Genomic DNA, 17,439 nt, shown 5'->3' on the forward strand with positions numbered 1-17,439 from the left:
CGGAGACGTGTAACCAATGGCACCCCATACCATCACGCTGAGTGATACGCCAGTATGGCGATGACGAATACACGCTTCCAATGTGCGTTCACCACGATGTAGCCAAACATGGATGCGACCATCGTGATGCTGTAAACAGAACCTGGATTCATCCGAAAAAATAACGTTTTGCCATTCGTGCACCCAGCTTCGTCGTTGAGTACACCATCGCAGGCGCTCCTGTCTGAGATGGAGCGTCAAGGGTAACCGCATCCATGGTCTCCGAGCTGATAGTCCATGCTGCTGCAAACGTCGTCGAACTGTTCGTGCAGATGGTTGTCGTCTTGCAAACGCCCCATCTGTTTACTCAGGGATCGAGACATGGCTGCACGATCCGTTACAGCCATGCGGATAAGATGCCAGTCATCTCGAATGCTAGTGATAAGAGGCCGTTGGGATCCAGCACGGCGTTCCGTATTATCCTCCTGAACCCACCGATTCCATATTCTGCTAACAGTCATTGGATCTCGATCAACGCGAGCAGCAACGTCACGATACGATAAACTGCAATCGCGATAGGCTACAATCTGATCTTTATCAAAGTCGGAAATGTGATGGTACGCATTTCTCCTCGTTACACGAGGCATCAGAACAGCGTTTCACCAGGCAACGCCGGTCAACTGCTATTTTGTGCATGAGAAATCGGTTGGAAACTTCCCTCATGTGAGCACGTTGTAGGTGCCGCCACCGGCACCAACCTTGTGTGAATACTCTGAAAAGCTGATCATTTGCATATCACAGCATCCTCTTCCTGTCGGTAAAATATCGCGTCTGTTGCACATCTTCGTTGTGTAGCAATTTTAATGGCCTTTAGTGTAATATTCGGTGTGATGAACGGCAGCCTGTTCTAAGTGTAGAAACATGTGAAATAATGCAGATGAGAGGGAAAAACAAACCTGTGGTGTTCGAGTCCAGTATTAATGGTGTGGTGGTTGGCACGGTGATGAATCGAGCACGTGACGTTTGTGAGGCGGCCAAATGGCCGACTTCGGTTTATTGGGAGAATTTTACGAGGGTCTTTCAATAAGTAATGCAACACTTTTTGCTCTCGGCCAGTTTAAGTTGAAAAAAATGCGGAATTTGTTGTGGGATATTATGCAATATTCCCGCTTCAGGCCCTGTAGTTTCATTAAGTTCCGATAGGTGCCGGTGATATACGTAGCTTTCAAAGTCGCGTCTGTAACGCAAGTGTGTTCCAAGCAGAGGGCTGTCACTGAGTTTCTTTTGGCGGGTAACCAGAGCATCGCAGATATTCATAGACGCTCGCAGAATGTCTACGGGGACCTGGCAGTAAACAAAAGCACTGTGAGTCGTTGGACAAGGCGTCTGTCACCATCACAGCAAGGTCGCGCACACAGCTGTGACTCCTGCAATGTTGGAACTCGCGGACACTCTCATTCGAGGTGATAGAAGGACCACAATGGAGCACATCGCTGCACAACTGGACGACTCTGTTGGTGGAGCTGACACGCTCGTCCACCAGATAGTGTGCTCAGAGGTGTGGGTTCGCAGCTCGTGGTCTCGCGGTCGCGTTCTCGCTTCCCGAGCACGGGGTCCTGGGCTCGATTCCCGGCGTGGTCCGGGATTTCCACCTGCCTCGAGATGACTGGGTGTTTCTGTTATCCTCATCAGTTCATAATCATTCACGCAAAGTGGTGATATTGGGCTGTACGGGCGCTGATAACCGCGCAGTTGAGCGCCCCACAAACCAAACAACATCGCCATCATCAGAGGTGTGGGCCAGCCGGGTTCATCGCCGCCTAACAAGACCACAAAGAGCAACGAAGGATGCACAGCGTGTGCAGGCAGCAGGTCAATGATGCGCAGGTACCGTGTGGGCATACAGTGCCTCCCAGTAACGGCGACGCATTGAACGGAGATTATGTTGAAGAACAGGATTTGTAGCCAAAAGGGTGGGGAACAATACGGTGTGTTGGAATCCGGAATAAAACCAACCTGCTTTCAAAAAAGAAAAGTGTTCCTATACTTATAGAACGACCGTCTCAGACCGTGTGTACACCACTTGTGCGACCCATTACTGAATGCTGCTCCAACGTTTGGGAACGTTACGAGGTCGGATTAAAGGAGGACACGGAAGCAATTCAGAGGCGCGCTGCTAGATTTTTTGTCAGTAGGTTCAGTCAACGCGTGGGTATTGCGAAAATGCTCCGTGAACAATAGTGGCAACCGCTGGAGGGAATATGTTCTTTCCGCGAGACACTATTGAGAACATGCACAGTTCCGGTTTTTACTGCTGACTGCAGAACGATTATGCTGTCGTCAGCATACACTTCGGGTAACGATCGCGAAGAGAAGGTAAGGGCAATTAAGGCTTCTCCGGACACATATAGACAGTCCTTTTTCTGTCGCTCCATTCGCGAGTGGAACGGGAAAGGGCAGTGCTACAAGGTACTCTCCGCCATGCACCGTGTGACGACTTGCGGAATATGCATGTAGATGTAGATATCACGGTCTTTTAATCCTTTGTACCTACATCTGCATCTGCATTTATCCCCCGAAAGTCACCTTGTGGTGCACGGCGGAGCGTACTTCTTGATCGCTCATCCCCTCCTCTTCCCTTGCTCAATTTTCAAGTTCCACTCACGAATGATGCCTCAGCTGTTCGTAAGCCGCTGCGTCAGATCGAATCTCTCTAATTTTATCGTCATGATCTTTGCACTGTTTGTATGTAGGAGGTAGTTACATGTTGTAGGAACGTATGTTCTCGGAATCTGCGCGGAAAACCACACCATGATGCACAAAGCCTCTCTTGCAGCGAGTGTCATTGGACTTGGATAACCATCTCCGTGGCGCCTTTCCTATTATTAAACCAACATATGAAGAGTCTTCCAACCCTTATATTTATCGTTTCTAAAAAAATGGTTCAAATGGCTCTGAGCACTATGGGACTTAACTACTGTGGTCATCAGTCCCCTAGAACTTAGAACTACTTAAACCTAACTAACCTAAGGACATCACACACATCCATGCCCGAGGCAGGATTCGAACCTGCGACCGTAGCAGTCGCGCGGTTCCGGACTGCGCGCCTAGAACCGCTAGACCACCGCGGCCGGCATTTATCGTTTCCAGTTGCTCTATCAGTCCTCTCTTGTATCGGTTCCAGGTTGACGAGGAATACTTAAATACGGGACGAGTGACGATTTTAGCCATAGGCGACATATTCGTTCCCAGAGGACAGCAACTGTGTTGATATTTAAAACAGTCTCTTCTGTATCAGTTGCAAATTTTTAATACATTACATGTTTCGATCTCTTCCATCATCTTCAGGTATATGTAAGAGGGTTATATGAAAAGTAATCCCTCCACCTTCGTTAATTGGGTTTGGATGGTAATATTTTAATAAATCAAACGAAGACATAATCCTTTGAATATGATCTTTAATTGGGGTTGGGTTGTTTGGGGAAGGAGACCAGGCAGCGAGGTCATCGGTCTCATCGGAATAAGGAAGGACGGAGACGGAAGTCGGCCGTGCCCTTTCAAACGAACCATCCCGGCATTTGCCTGGAGCGATTTAGGGAAATCACGGAAAACCTAAATCAGGATGGCCGGACGCGGGGTTGAACCGTCGTCCTCCCGAATGCGAGTCCACTGTGCTAGCCACTGCGCCACCTCGCTCGGTCCTGATCTTTAATTACCAATATTCACTTCTCCACATAATCACAAGCCAACTGGATACATTTCTACCAACGATGAACAAGTTTTCTGAAGCCGTCACGGAAGAAGTCGTCAGTCCGTTTCCGCAACCACGGTCTCTTAATTTTCTCAACACCTACATCAGAAGCATAATGATGTCCTCGCAGATCGTCTTTCACTATCGGAAACAGATGGAAGTCAGACGGTGCTAAATCTAGACTGTATGGAGGATGCCGTACGGTGGTGAGGTTCAGTCTCTGAAGTTCTGCTGTGGTGGCACGTGAAGTGTGTGGTTTGGCATTGTCAAGCTGCAGGAAAACATTTCCCTTTTCCTTTCGGACCGCTGTTACCCGTCGTTTTAGATTGGTTGGTTGGTTGTTTGGGGAAGGAGACCAGACAGCGTGGTCATCGGTCTCATCGGATTAGGGAAGGACGGGGAAGGACGTCGGCCGTGCCCTCTCAGAGGAACCATCCCGGCATTTGCCTGGAGTGATTTAGGGAAAGCACGGAAAACCTAAATCAGGATGGCCGGACCCGGGATTGAACCGTCGTCCTCCCGAATGCGAGTCCAGTGTCTAACCACTGCGCCACCTCGCTCGGTCCCGTCGTTTTAGAGTTCGCAGCGTTGTGATGTAACGCTCTGAATTTATTGTTGTGCCACGATCAAGGAAATCAACATGGATAATACCATCTGCGTCCCGGAACACTGTGGCCATGATTTTTCCAGTTGAGGGCTGCGTCTTGAATATCTTTTTCTGGGGCGAGTCTTTCTGTCGATATTCCGTAGACCGACGTTTCGTCTCCGGGTCGTAATGGTGTAGCCACGTTTCGTCTCCTGTGACATCTGAATGGAGAAAGGCGTCACCTACATTCTCGTAACGCGAGAGGAGTTCCTGGGAAATTTCAAGTCTGTGCGCTTTCATTTCAGGAGTCAGCATCCGGGGTACCCATCGAGCACAGATGTTCCGATAGCCAAGCAAAGCAATAATGTGATCCATACATTCTTGTGAAATTCAGATTGTGCCTGCAGTTTCTCTCTGAGTGATACGACGATCGTCCTGAATCAGTCTGTCAACATTTTGCTTGTGAAACTCGGTGGCTGCTGTCACAGGACGTCCAACTTTTCTTTGCCATACAGGTCAGATCTTCCCACCTCAACATCTTTTAACTTACTCGCCTAACGACGCACAGTACTCACATCAACGCAGTCACCATAAACTGCTTTCATTCTCTGATGGATCTCCTTTGGGGTGACACCTTCTGCTGTCAAGAATTCAATGACTGCACGTTGCTCAAATCGCATTGACTGACCGTCTGCGCAGACTTCCATACTTTACACTGTAACAACAGAACCGTTCAGTACTAAGGCTACCCGCCAACTGGAGCTGTAGAGAAGAGGCTACAGAAAAAGCCAGTACCTGCCACATACCAGTGCTGCCAACTGTTGAAGAGTTACGAAGGTGGAGGCATTACTTTTCCGTCATCCCTCGTAGTTGTCTCAGCGACCCGTAGAGTGTGTGTGTGTGTGTGTGTGTGTGTGTGTGTGTGTGTGTGTGTGTGTGTGTGTGTGTGTGTGTGTGTGTGTCTGTGTCTGAATGTCACACCGTAGTACTGGGTTGTCGGGTTCTGCCACAGACATGACGGGTCGTAGGATCGAAGCCCCCCCGCGAGTAGACAGGCTTAGCAGCTGGCAGCACCCATGCCCCCCGAACAAATCTGTCCTCCAACGGCGTTGCTGTTACTGTCAGTAGAACAGGAAAGAAAATGCTGCTTCACAAGGGTTACGCTTTCGGATTCCAGACTTTTTAAATTGTGGTGCAGGACGATGAACGCACAAGATTAAGGATTGCAAAAGTTTTACTAAAACTGCCTCAGTTGAAGACATTGCAGTCTTCGAGAGTCAAGATGACAACAACCACGCAGAAATAGCTCGTGATACAATTCAGAGGCAGAGTACAGTTTATGATCTAAAGAGGAAAACTATGGAAGATATATATGTGAGATACCATCAAAACAAATATATAATCAGCTGAACGGAGAACGGACGTAAGAGATAACCATTAAAGATCTTGGCAACTTTCGTAAATCCATTTACAAAGGTAGGCGGAAAATTCTGCCGAAATTACCTACAGATATTCAGGAGGTTCATGTCGTTCTGAGCAGGCTAACTGTGAAAACTACAAAATGGTTCCGATGGCTCTGAGCACTATGGGACTTAACATCTGAGGTCAGTAGTCCCCTAGAACTTAGAACTAGTTAAACCTAACTAACCTAAGGACATCACAAACATCCATGCCCGAGGCAGGATTCGAACCTGCGACCGTAGCGGTCTTGTGGTTCCAGGCTGCAGCGCCTTTAACCGCACGGCCACTTCGGCCGGCTGAAAACTACAGATGCGACGGATTTGTTGTTACTTAATGATGCTGACAAGGACGTCGTAATGTTCTGTGTAGCTGCAACCCTCAAAACACTTAGCTAGTGTGACACAATACATGTTGAAACTTCCTGGCAGATTAAAACTGTGTGCGGTACCGAGACTCGAACTCGGAAACTTTGCCTTTCGCGGGCAAGTGCTCTAACAACTGAGCTACCCAGAATGAAATACAATTTCGAGTCTCGGTCCGGCACACAGTTCAAATGTGATAGGAAGTTTGAAAATCAGCGCACACTCTGCTGCAGAGTGAAAAATTTCATTCTGAAAACATCCCCCAGGCTGTGGCTAAGCCATGTCTCCGCAATATCCTTTATTCCAGTAGTTCTAGTCCTGCAAGTTTCGCAGGAGAACCTCTGTGAAGTTTGGAAGGTAAGAGACGAGGTACTGGCGGAAGTAAGATTGCGAGGACGGGTCGTGAGTCGTGCTTCGGTAGCTCAGTTGGTAGAGCACTTGCCCGCGAAAGGCAAAGATCCCGAGTTCGAGTCTGTCCGGCACACATGTTTAATCTGCCAGGAAGTTTCAAAATCAGCGCACACTCCGATGCAGAGTGAAAAAATTTCATTCTCGACAATATATGTTGATAGAACTTCCTAGTATTCCATAGAGTTTCTTTATGATCTGTTTACGATCAATGAGATTGTTCATGGACATCATATTCTAATGGTTTTTCTTTGTTCAACGAACTTCATCTTGTCAACATGTCGTTCATCCAATTGTCGATAAATGTGATAATGTAGGTCTGAAGTTACCTCCGTCAACGGTGTTTTCTGGCTTTGAAGTCAGTATAATGAAAACTGAAAGTAAAGTATGGATTCATGGAAGAATCCGACGTTGTAAATTCCATCTAACACAGAGCTAGTGGCTACATACGTTGGGACTTGTAAATGAATACTGTTCAAGAAATGAAATTTTGAAGTTTCGGTCTCATACATTTCATTTGCCAGTGCTGGATCCTGATGTCGTTGGTGACTGTTTTGTTAAGGATTAAAATGACAGCGATGCTTGCGTGTGAAAAACTGCAAACTTTCTGCGTCTATTTAGTGGATATTAATATAGTTGAAAACGCACTCATTCCTCCATCAATATGGAAAAAACTACACTACTGGCCATTAAAATTGCTACACCAAGAAGAAATGCAGATGATAAACGGGTATTCATTGGACAAATGTATTATACTAGAAATGACATGTGATTACATTTTCACACAATTTGGGTGCATAGATCCTGAGAAATCAGTACGCAGAACAACCACCTATGGCCGTAATAACTGCCTTGATACGCCAGGGCATTGAGTCAAACAGAGCCTGGATGGTCTGTACGGGTACAGCTGCCCATGCAGCTTCAACACGATACCACAGTCCATCAAGAGTAGCGACTGGCGTATTGTGACGAGACAGTTGCTCGCCCACCATTGACAAGACGTTTTCAATTGGTGAGAGATCTGGAGAATATGCTGGCCAGGGCAGCAGTCGAACATTTTCTGTATCCAGAAAGGCCCGTACAGGACCTGAAACATGCGGTCGTGCATTATCCTGCTGAAATGTAGGGTTTCGCAGGGATCGAATGAAGGGTAGAGCCACGGATCGTAACACATTTGAAATGTAACGTCCACTGTTCAAAGGGCCGTCAATGCGAACAAGAGGTGACCGAGACGTGTAACCAATGACACCCCATACCATCACGCCAGGTGATAAGCCAGTATGGCGATGACGAATACACGTTTCCAATGTGCGTTCACCGCGATGCCGCCAAACACGGATGCGACCATCGTGATGCTGTAAACAGAACCTGGATTCGTCCGAATAAATGACGTTTTGCCATTCTTGCACCCAGGTTCGTCGTTGAGTACACCATCGCAGGCGCTCTTGTCCGTGATGCAGCGTCAAGGCTAATCGCAACAATGGTCTCCGAGCTGATAGTCCATGCTGCTACAAACGTCGTCGAACTGTTCGTGCAGATGGTTGTTGTCTTCCAAACGTCCCCATCAGTTGACTCGGGGATCGAGACGTGGCTGCACGATCCGCTACAGCCATGTGGATAAGATGCCTGCCATCTCGGCTGCTAGTGATACGAGGCTGTTGGGATCCAGCACGGCGTTCCGTATTACCCTCCTGAACCCACCGATTCCATATTCTGCTAACAGTCATCGGATCTCGACCAACGCGAGCAGCAGTGTCGCGATACTATAAACCGCAATCGCGATAGGCTACAATCCGACCTTTATCAAAGTCGGAAACGTGATGGTACGCATTTCTCCTCCTTACACGAGGTATCACAACAACGTTTCACCAGGCAACGCCGGTCAACTGCTGTTCGTGTATGAGAAATCGGTTGGAAACTTTCCTCATGTCAGCACGTTGTAGGTGTCGTCACCAGCGCCAACCTTGTGTGAATGCTCTGAAAAGCTAATCATTTGCATATCGGAGCATCTTCTTCCTGACGGTTAAATTTCGCGCCTGTAGCACGTCATCTTCTTGGTGTAGCAATTTTAATGGCCAGTACCGATATTTCCTGCAGGCCGTGGCTCGAACTCCCCCTGCAGGAAGTAGTGCTCAGAATGTCTGTTTCCATTGTCATGCATGTAAATAGCCAGTGTTTACCATGATGCTTTTGGTGCGCCTTGAACATAGACAACCTCGTCCTCTGTGGTGTTATATGGGTTGCCGCCCCTCAGGGGCTATCTTGGCTCCCGCATAACAGGTGCCATGTGAGCATACAAGCCCTCCCGGTAGAGTGGCGTAAGGCCGTTGTATTGAACGGAAATTATGTTGAAAAGTAGTGTTTTGTAGCCAAAAGAGTGCTGAGTAATAAGGTGTATTGTAATGCCGAATAAAACCAACTCACCTTTAGGAAAAAAAACTTGTTGCGCTACTTAATGAACGCCGCTCGCAAATGCCTTATTTCCTGCCATGGAAACATTTAGCAACTCTATCATGTGTGTATATAAACTCTGAACTGTAACTCAATTAAGTTCACATCTCTTCCGAAACTTTTGAGGAAGAGATTAATAGCGAAACGTGTCTGCCGTAGAATCTTCGTTATAGAGCGGTCTGACTTTCGACCGGTGACCATTGCGGGATAGAATATACGCACCCGCTTCAGCCCCTCCCCCCTCCCGCCCTCTGCCCACGGCACGCCCACACCATACTAGCCCACACATAATCTGCCAGTAATGCCCACAGCCCGTGTGCTCCGCTTAGCCTCGAGCGGCTTTGTCCGGCAGAATCGCAGCGCGCTGGAGTACAATCGGTTTATCTCCCCTCTGCCGTCGGCAGTCCGGACGTAATCTGCACCGCACGGCGCAGCGAAGCGACTGACAAGCCGCGACGTTTCGGCCGGCGAGCTCATCGTCAGTCGCGTAAACGCACAGCAGCCGGTAAGCCAGCGCCGAGCTGAGGGCCCTCAGTTTGGTGGAGGATGTCGAGGGCTGGACGCTGAACGGGGGCTCTAGGCGGAACCCGGGCTCGGTCGTTATACGGGCTTCCTGTCCACTCGCGGAATGAGGGGCGTATTCACTGCCCCCACTTTCGTACCACTCTGTCCGCCACACGATTCGTTTCGAGGACCTGCGTCTCGAATTGACCCGCATAAGGCTGTCTCGTCACACGATTTTCACCCACGCGGACGTCCGTTCAGAACTAAAAATGGAATAAAAATTATAGTTAATTGTGCCACGCACGACGGGGTCGTTATAAGGGATTAGAGTTGCTCTGTACTAGAACTACAGTTGGGTAGTTTTGATACAGTACATAAATGACTTAGTAAATGGTAAGATTACCGGTAATATTGGTAGAATTGCTGAGGAAAGAAACATAAAAGAATGTGTGAGAGAGGAACTTGGATTCGACGAACGTCTCTTTGTTTTTTGTTTGTTTTCAAAAATGGTTCAAGTGGCTCTGAGCACTATGGGACTTAACTTCTGAGGTCATCAGTCCCCTAGAACTTAGAACTACTTAAACCTAACTAACCTAAGGACATCACACACATCCATGCCCGAGGCAGGATTCGTACCTGCGACCGTAGCGGTTGCGCGGTTCCAGACTGTTGCGCCTAGAACCGCTCGGCCACTCCGGCCGGCTTGTTTGTTTTGCACATAATTAGAATCGCACATAATTCAGTATTAGTCGACTGTGTATTTTATATTTTTACAAAACACTAATTGCATTTAGCTGTTCTCGTAACTTCTGCACTTTCTTGTAACCAAACCAGTTACCTATGATGCAACTACAGTGTAGATGCAGAAAGACCAAACACTATCTGATTAAAGTGCTTCCTTTTATTATTGAATAGCGTAGCACCCACTGCTTCGTGCGTGTATGCTCTATGGTTTGCATAGATTTTTTTTTCCTTCAGCCTATTTTTTTACGTTATTCACAAATAGCAACACCTAAAATTTTCACGGTAATTATAGCCATAGAACGATAGTCGTACTTCTGACCAAAAAGCGATTCTGGTAGCTTAAGTCGAAGGTTTTTGTTAATCATGCCTTTTGAGTTATTGTTCTGTATTTTCCATAAAAACTTTCATCCGCTTACACATATTTCTTTATACCCAACCGATAGGTGAAATACAAATTTTTATATATGTAGTTTAATTTTTTTATGTAACGAAATATTTTCCTAAACATTTTTATCCCCTGATTGAAACTCTTAAGGGTTGAATCTCCAAAAACAGCGAAACTCTTATTTTTTTCATTTCCAACGGAGAAGGCAAATAACCAATTTTAGAAGATTTACATTTAAAGATGCTTTCGTAACGGAATATTTTCATAAAACATTTCGCTCCCTGTTTCACCCACTTAGGCGTTGACTTTCCAAAAAAGTGCAGGGCCTATATTTTTATTTACAAAAGGGAAGCCAAAAACAAATTTTCGTAGATTTAGCTTCAAAAATGCTTCCATAATGAAATATATCCATAAATACTTTCATCCCCTATTTAACTCCACAGGGGTTAAATTTCCAAAAACAGTGAAACTAACCTAAGGACATTACACACATCCATGCCCGAGGCAGGATTCGAACCTGCGACCGTAGTGGTCGCGCGGTTCCACACTGTAGCACCTAGAAACGCTCGGCCACCACGGCCGGCGGTTACATTTCCAAAAATGGCGGTAATCGTATTTATTTCTGCCCATCAAACCAAATACCTACTTTTGTACGTCTACCTCCATAAATTGTGTTAATAGCGATATATATAAAGAGAAAAGTCCCATCTTCTATTTCACAGCCTTAGAAGTGGAATATCGAAATATCCGTTCTGAAACGATGTCTACAGTAAAAGGTCAACACCCTCTGCGAATCTCAAGTTTGTATCCTTACTGGTTTGGGATGGACGATGATCTACATCTACATCTGCATCTGCATAGATACTCCACAAGCCACCGTACGGTGCCTGGCGGAGGGTACCCTGCGCCAGTACTAGCCATTTCCTTTCCTGTTCCACACGCAGATAGAACGAGGGAAAAACGACTATATGCCTCCGCATGATCCCTAATTTCTCGTATCTTATATTCGTGGTCCTTACGTGCAACGCATGTTGGCGGCAGTAGAATCGTTCGGCAGTCAGCTTCAAATGCCGGCTCTCTAAATTGTCTCTGTTGTGTTTCTCGAAAAGAACGTCCCCTTCCCTCTAGGGATTCCTATTTGAGTTACCGAAGCTTCTCCGTAACACTTACGCGTTGTTCGAACATACCGGTAATTAATCTAACAGCCCGCCTCTGAATTGCTTCGATGTCATTCAATCTGACCTGGTACGGATCCCAAACATTCGAGCAGTACTCAAGAACAGGTCGCGCAGTTTCCCATGCGCGGTCTCCTTTACAGGTGAACCACTCTTTCCTAAAATTCTCCTAATAAACCGAAGTCGACCATTCGCCTTCCCTACCAAAGTTCTCACACGCTCGTTCCATCTCACAGCACTTTGCAACGTTACTCCCAGATACTTAAACGACAAGTAGGTCACTGCTCAACAGCGGTCCTACCACATTTGCCTGGGGCACTCCTGACGATCTCCTTGTCTCTTATGAACACTCGCCGTCGAGAACAGCGCATTGGGTTCTTTCACTTAAGAAGTCTTCGAGCCACTCACGTATCTGTAAACTTATTCCATAAGCTTGTACCTTCTTTAACAGTGGCCGGCCGGAGTGACCGAGCGGTTCTAGGCGCTACAGTCTGGAACAGAGCGACAGCTACGGTCGCAGGTTCGAATCCTGCCTCGGGCATGGATGTGTGTGATGTCCTTAGGTTAGTTAGGTTTAAGTAGTTCTAAGTTCTAGGGGACTGATGACCTCAGATGTTAAGTCCCATAGGGCTCAGAGCCATTTTCTTTAACAGTCTGCGATGGTGCACCATGTCGAATGCTTTCCGGAAATTTATAAAAATTGACTCTGCCTGTTTCCCTTCATTCATAGTTCGGAGCATTTCATGTGAGAAAGGGGAAAGCTGAGTTTCGCGCGAGCGATGCTTTCTAAAACCATACTGATTTGTGGACATAACCTCCTCAGTCTCAAGAATGTTTATTATATTCGAACTGAGAGGACGTTCAAGGATTATGCAGCAAATAGAAGATAAGGATATTGGTCTGTAATTATGCGTGTCCGGTGTTTTACCCTTCTTATACGCTGGTGTCACCTGCGCTTTTTTCCAATCTCTTGGGACGTCGTGCTCGGTGACCAATGCTGTTGAGTACTCTTTGTAAAATCGAACTGGGATTCCATCCGGACCTGGCGATTTATTTGCTTTCAAATTCTTCAATTGTTTCTCTACGCCAGGGATACTTATTACTACGTCGTCCATAATGGGGTTTGTCCGATGGCCAAATGACGGTGTGTTTGTACGATTCTACTGTGTCATCGATTTCTTGAACGTGAAATTTAAAATTTCGGCTTCCGTTTTCCTATATTTAACTGGTCAATAAGGGACCGAATGCAAGCTTTAGACCCACATATCGATTTTACGTAAGACCAGAATGGTCTCGGTTTCTCTGCCTGATTTTTTGCTAAGGTGTGATAGTGGTATTTGTACGCTTCGTGGATGGATCTTTTTACATACGCACGAATCTCTACTAACCTAGTCGTCATTTACGCGTTCCCTTGTGAACTTAGAGTGCAACAGCCTCTGCTTCCTCAGCATCCGCTAAATGTTGTTATTAAACCATGGTGGGTCTTTCAAAAAATGTTCAAATGTGTGTGAAATCTTATGGGACTTAACTGCTAAGATCATCAGTCCCTGAGCTTACACACTAGTTAAACCTAAATTATTCTAAGGACAAACACACACACCCATGCCCGAGGGAGGACTCGAACCTCCGCCAGGATCAGCCGGTGGGTCTTTTCCATCCTTCATCCACTTGCTACGCACGTAACCCTCCAGACCACGGTTTACAAGCTGCTTAAATTTTGCCCTTAACTCCTCTACATCCATCTTATTAGAAGTAGGTGATGCCAATTCACTGCCTAAATGCGATGCTAATAATTCCTTGTCTGGTCTATATAGCAGAAACACCCTCCTAGTCTTTTTGACCAATTTATTAACTTTCATAACAATATTTTCTATAATGACACCATGACTGGGAATTCCAGTTTCTATACTGACATTATCGATGAGGTCCAGCTTATTTGTAGCTACAAGGTCTAAGATATCACCACTGCGTGTGGGCTGCCGAGCTAGCTGCTCAAGACAGCTTTCTAGAAACGGATTCAAAAGTACACTGAAGAGCAAATAAAACTGATACACCTGCCTAATATCGTGTAGGACCCCACGCGAGCACGCAGAAGCGCCGCAATATGACGCGGCGTGGACTCGACTAATGTCTGAAGTAGTGCTGCAGGGAAGTGACACCAAGAATCCTGCAGGGCTGTCCGTAAGTCCATAAGAGTACGAGGGAATGGGGATCTCTTCTAAACAGATATCCAAGACATCCCAGATATGATCAATAATGTTCATGTCTGGGGAGTTTGATGGCAAGTGAAGTGTATTAACTCAGAAGAGCGTTCCTGGAGCCGGTTCTAGACGTGTGGGGTGTCACAGTGTCCTGCTGGAGTTGCCGAAGTCCATCGGAATGCACAATGGACATGAATGGATGCAAGTGATCAGACAGGATGCTTACACACCACTACAGAGCCTCCACCAGCTTGAACAGTTCCCTGCTGACTTCCAGGTTCGATGGATTCATGAGGTTGTATCCATACGCCCATCCGCACGATATAATTTGAAACGAGACTCGTCCGATCAGGCAACATATTTCCGTTGGTCAGCAGTCCACTGTCGGTGTTCACGGGCCCAGGCGAGGCTTAAAGTTGTATGTCGTGCAGTCATCAAGGGTATGGAGTGGGCCTTCGGCTCGGAAAGCCCATATTGATCATGTTTCGTTGACTGGTTCGCACGCTGACACTTGTTGATGGCGCAGCACTGAAATCTGAGAAAGTGTTGCACTTCCGTCACGTTGAACGATTTCCATCAATCGTCGTCGGTCCCGTTCTTGCAGGATCTTTTTCCGGCCGCAGCGATGTCGGAGATTCGATGTTTTACCAGAATCCTGCTATCTACAGTCACTCGTGAAATGGTCGCACAGGAAAATCCCCACTTCGTCACTACCTCTTAGATGCTGTGTCCCATTGCTCGTGCGCCGACTATAACATCACGTTCATACTCACATAAATCTTGATAACCTGCCATTGTAGGAGCAGTAACCGATCTAACAACTGCTCCAGACACTTGTTGTCTTACGGTGTATATCGCATGACTGTCTGCCTGTACCCTACTCAATGAATCCATAGACAGCCGTCTAGGATGGCCGAGCGGTTCTAGGCACTACAGGCTGGAACCGCGCGACCGCTACGCTCGCAGGTTCGAATCCTGCCTCGGGCATGGATGTGTGTGGTGTCCTCAGGTTAGTTAGGTTTAAGTAGTTCTAAGTTCTAGGGGACTGATTACCTCAGATGTTGAATCCCATAGTGTTCAGAGCCATTTGAACCAATCCATAGACATCTCAGTCTATACACGGTATGTTAAAAGAAGTAACTAGCATTGCATGATCTTCGTATTTACACGCTATTGACCGTACCCTCCCTTTTTATTGAGTGACTCTAGAGCTGTCAGAGCAGAATCGGTGGCAGGTAAAAACATCCAACAATTAACTTGGTTTCGCCTACACCTGTTATAGGTCACCAGATGACTTCACTATCACACTCATCTTCGACCTCAAAAGACATAATATTTTTATCTACTGCAATGAATACTCCCTCTGCTATTGCCTCTAATCTGTCTCTCCGGTATAAATCTACGAATCGTTAAATATCTCAGAGCCTTCCACTTCGAGTTGCAGTCAGCTCTCGTTCCCAAGAATGATTTCAGCGCAAGAACTTTCCTGCAGGGCAGTAAATTCGGAAACCTCGTTACGCATAAACTTTAATAATATAATTGTAATATCCCTGGTGTAAATACCTTAAAAACATCTATCTTATAGACAAGAGCTTTGCAAGAACTGCTTGAAAGTGATGTTTTCCCGGAATACCGAAAGACTATTTCTGATTTACTCGTATTTTATGACAATTGCATGTAGTCATAGGGCCAAAGACATTCATGGCATAACATACCATTAAAGAATCGTCCATAGAGGAACTAGTAACTGTCCTAACATAACTCTAGATATAATTTGTTTCAAAGTTAAATTCATAAGTGAGACTAATGCATCCAGTGTATAATGCTTTCGTTTTAGATACTTGAAAGTGGTACAGTCCTACGTCGAATAAAGAGAATGTCAATCGAACGCATCACGAAATCATTTAAAAACGTTATCGAGAAGTTTAGCAGAACCTTGCTCGGGTGAAAATCAGCATATTAGACTTGTTAAAGGCATAAAAATATTACGCACTAGTCCCAGAATAAATAAAGTTATATGAATCAAAGTGGTGGACTCGTTTCATTATTAATGACATAAACAGATTTGTTATTGACATGCACACTAAGAGTTACATCTACAGCTAAAAGTGAACATGATGTCTTTTAAAAGAACTTTATATTATATTTTAGCAGGCTCCCGTCTCTCACAAATGCTTTTATTGCTGATTAAAACTGTGTGCCAGACCGAGACTCGAACTCGGGACCTTTGCCTTTCGCGGGCAATTGCTCTACCAACTGAACTACCCAAGCACGACTCGCGCCCCATCTCCACAGCTTTACTTCTGCCAGTAGCTCGTCCCCTACCTTCCAAACTCTACAGAAGCTCTCCTGCGAATCTTGCAGAACTAGCACTCCTGAAAGAAAGGATATTGCGGAGACATGGCTTAGCCACAGTCTGGGGGAGAGCTTCTATGAAGTTTGGAAGGTAGGGTACGAGGTACTGGCAGAAGTAAAGCTATGAGGACGGGGCGTGAGTCGTGCTTGGGTAGCACATTTGATGGAGCACTTGCCTGCGAAAGGCAAAGTCCCGAGTTCGAGTCTCGGTCCGGCATACAGTTTTTATCTGCCGGGAAGTTTCATACCAGCGTACACTCCGCTGCAGAGTGAAAATCTCATTGTGGCTTTTATTGCTGCTGCCTATCTGCATTTTCTTTCCTCTCAGTTCTCTACTCTAATGATTGTGTTCACTGCCAGAGTAGCAAAACTCATCAATTACTTTCAGTGTATCATTTGGTAATCTAGTTCGCTCAGCATCGATCGATTTAATTTGGCTACACTCCGTTACCTTAGTTCTACTTTTGTTGACATTCATCGTACAAACGCTTTTCAAGATACTGTGAATTCGATTTAGCTGATTTCTAGTTCTTTGCCGTCTGTGACAGTGTCACAGGCTTAAAAGATTTTACGTCTTTCTTCTCTCTGGACTTTAATTTCCTTACCAAACTACTTCTTTGTTTCCTTCTTGCGTATATGCTGTTTATAGCCTTCGGCTCGCGCGCATGCCTGCAAACATGGCTCTGAGCACTATGGGACTTAGCATCTGAGGTCATCAGTCCCCTATAGTTACAAATACTGAAACCTAACTAACCTAAGGACATCACACACATCCCTGTCCGATGCAGGATTCGAACCTGCGACTGCAGCAGAAGCGCCTAGAACCGCTCGCACACAGCGGCCGGCTGCCTGCAAACACACAAAGCACTCTCTCTCTCTCTCTCTCTCTCTCTCTCTCTCTCTCACACACACACACACACACACACACACACACACACACACACGTTGTACTGGCAGCTGGTTCTCCACTTGGCTCTTCGTCCCATTAAGACCAGCCCGGCCTCTTTGGGTCACTCGCTAGTATGGAGGCCACTCTGCTCCAGAGCGTACGGGAGCGTAAAAGAAGGCGGGAAGCGC

This window comes from Schistocerca piceifrons, chromosome 10 (assembly GCF_021461385.2).
Source record: "Schistocerca piceifrons isolate TAMUIC-IGC-003096 chromosome 10, iqSchPice1.1, whole genome shotgun sequence".
NCBI lineage: Eukaryota > Metazoa > Arthropoda > Insecta > Orthoptera > Acrididae > Schistocerca > Schistocerca piceifrons.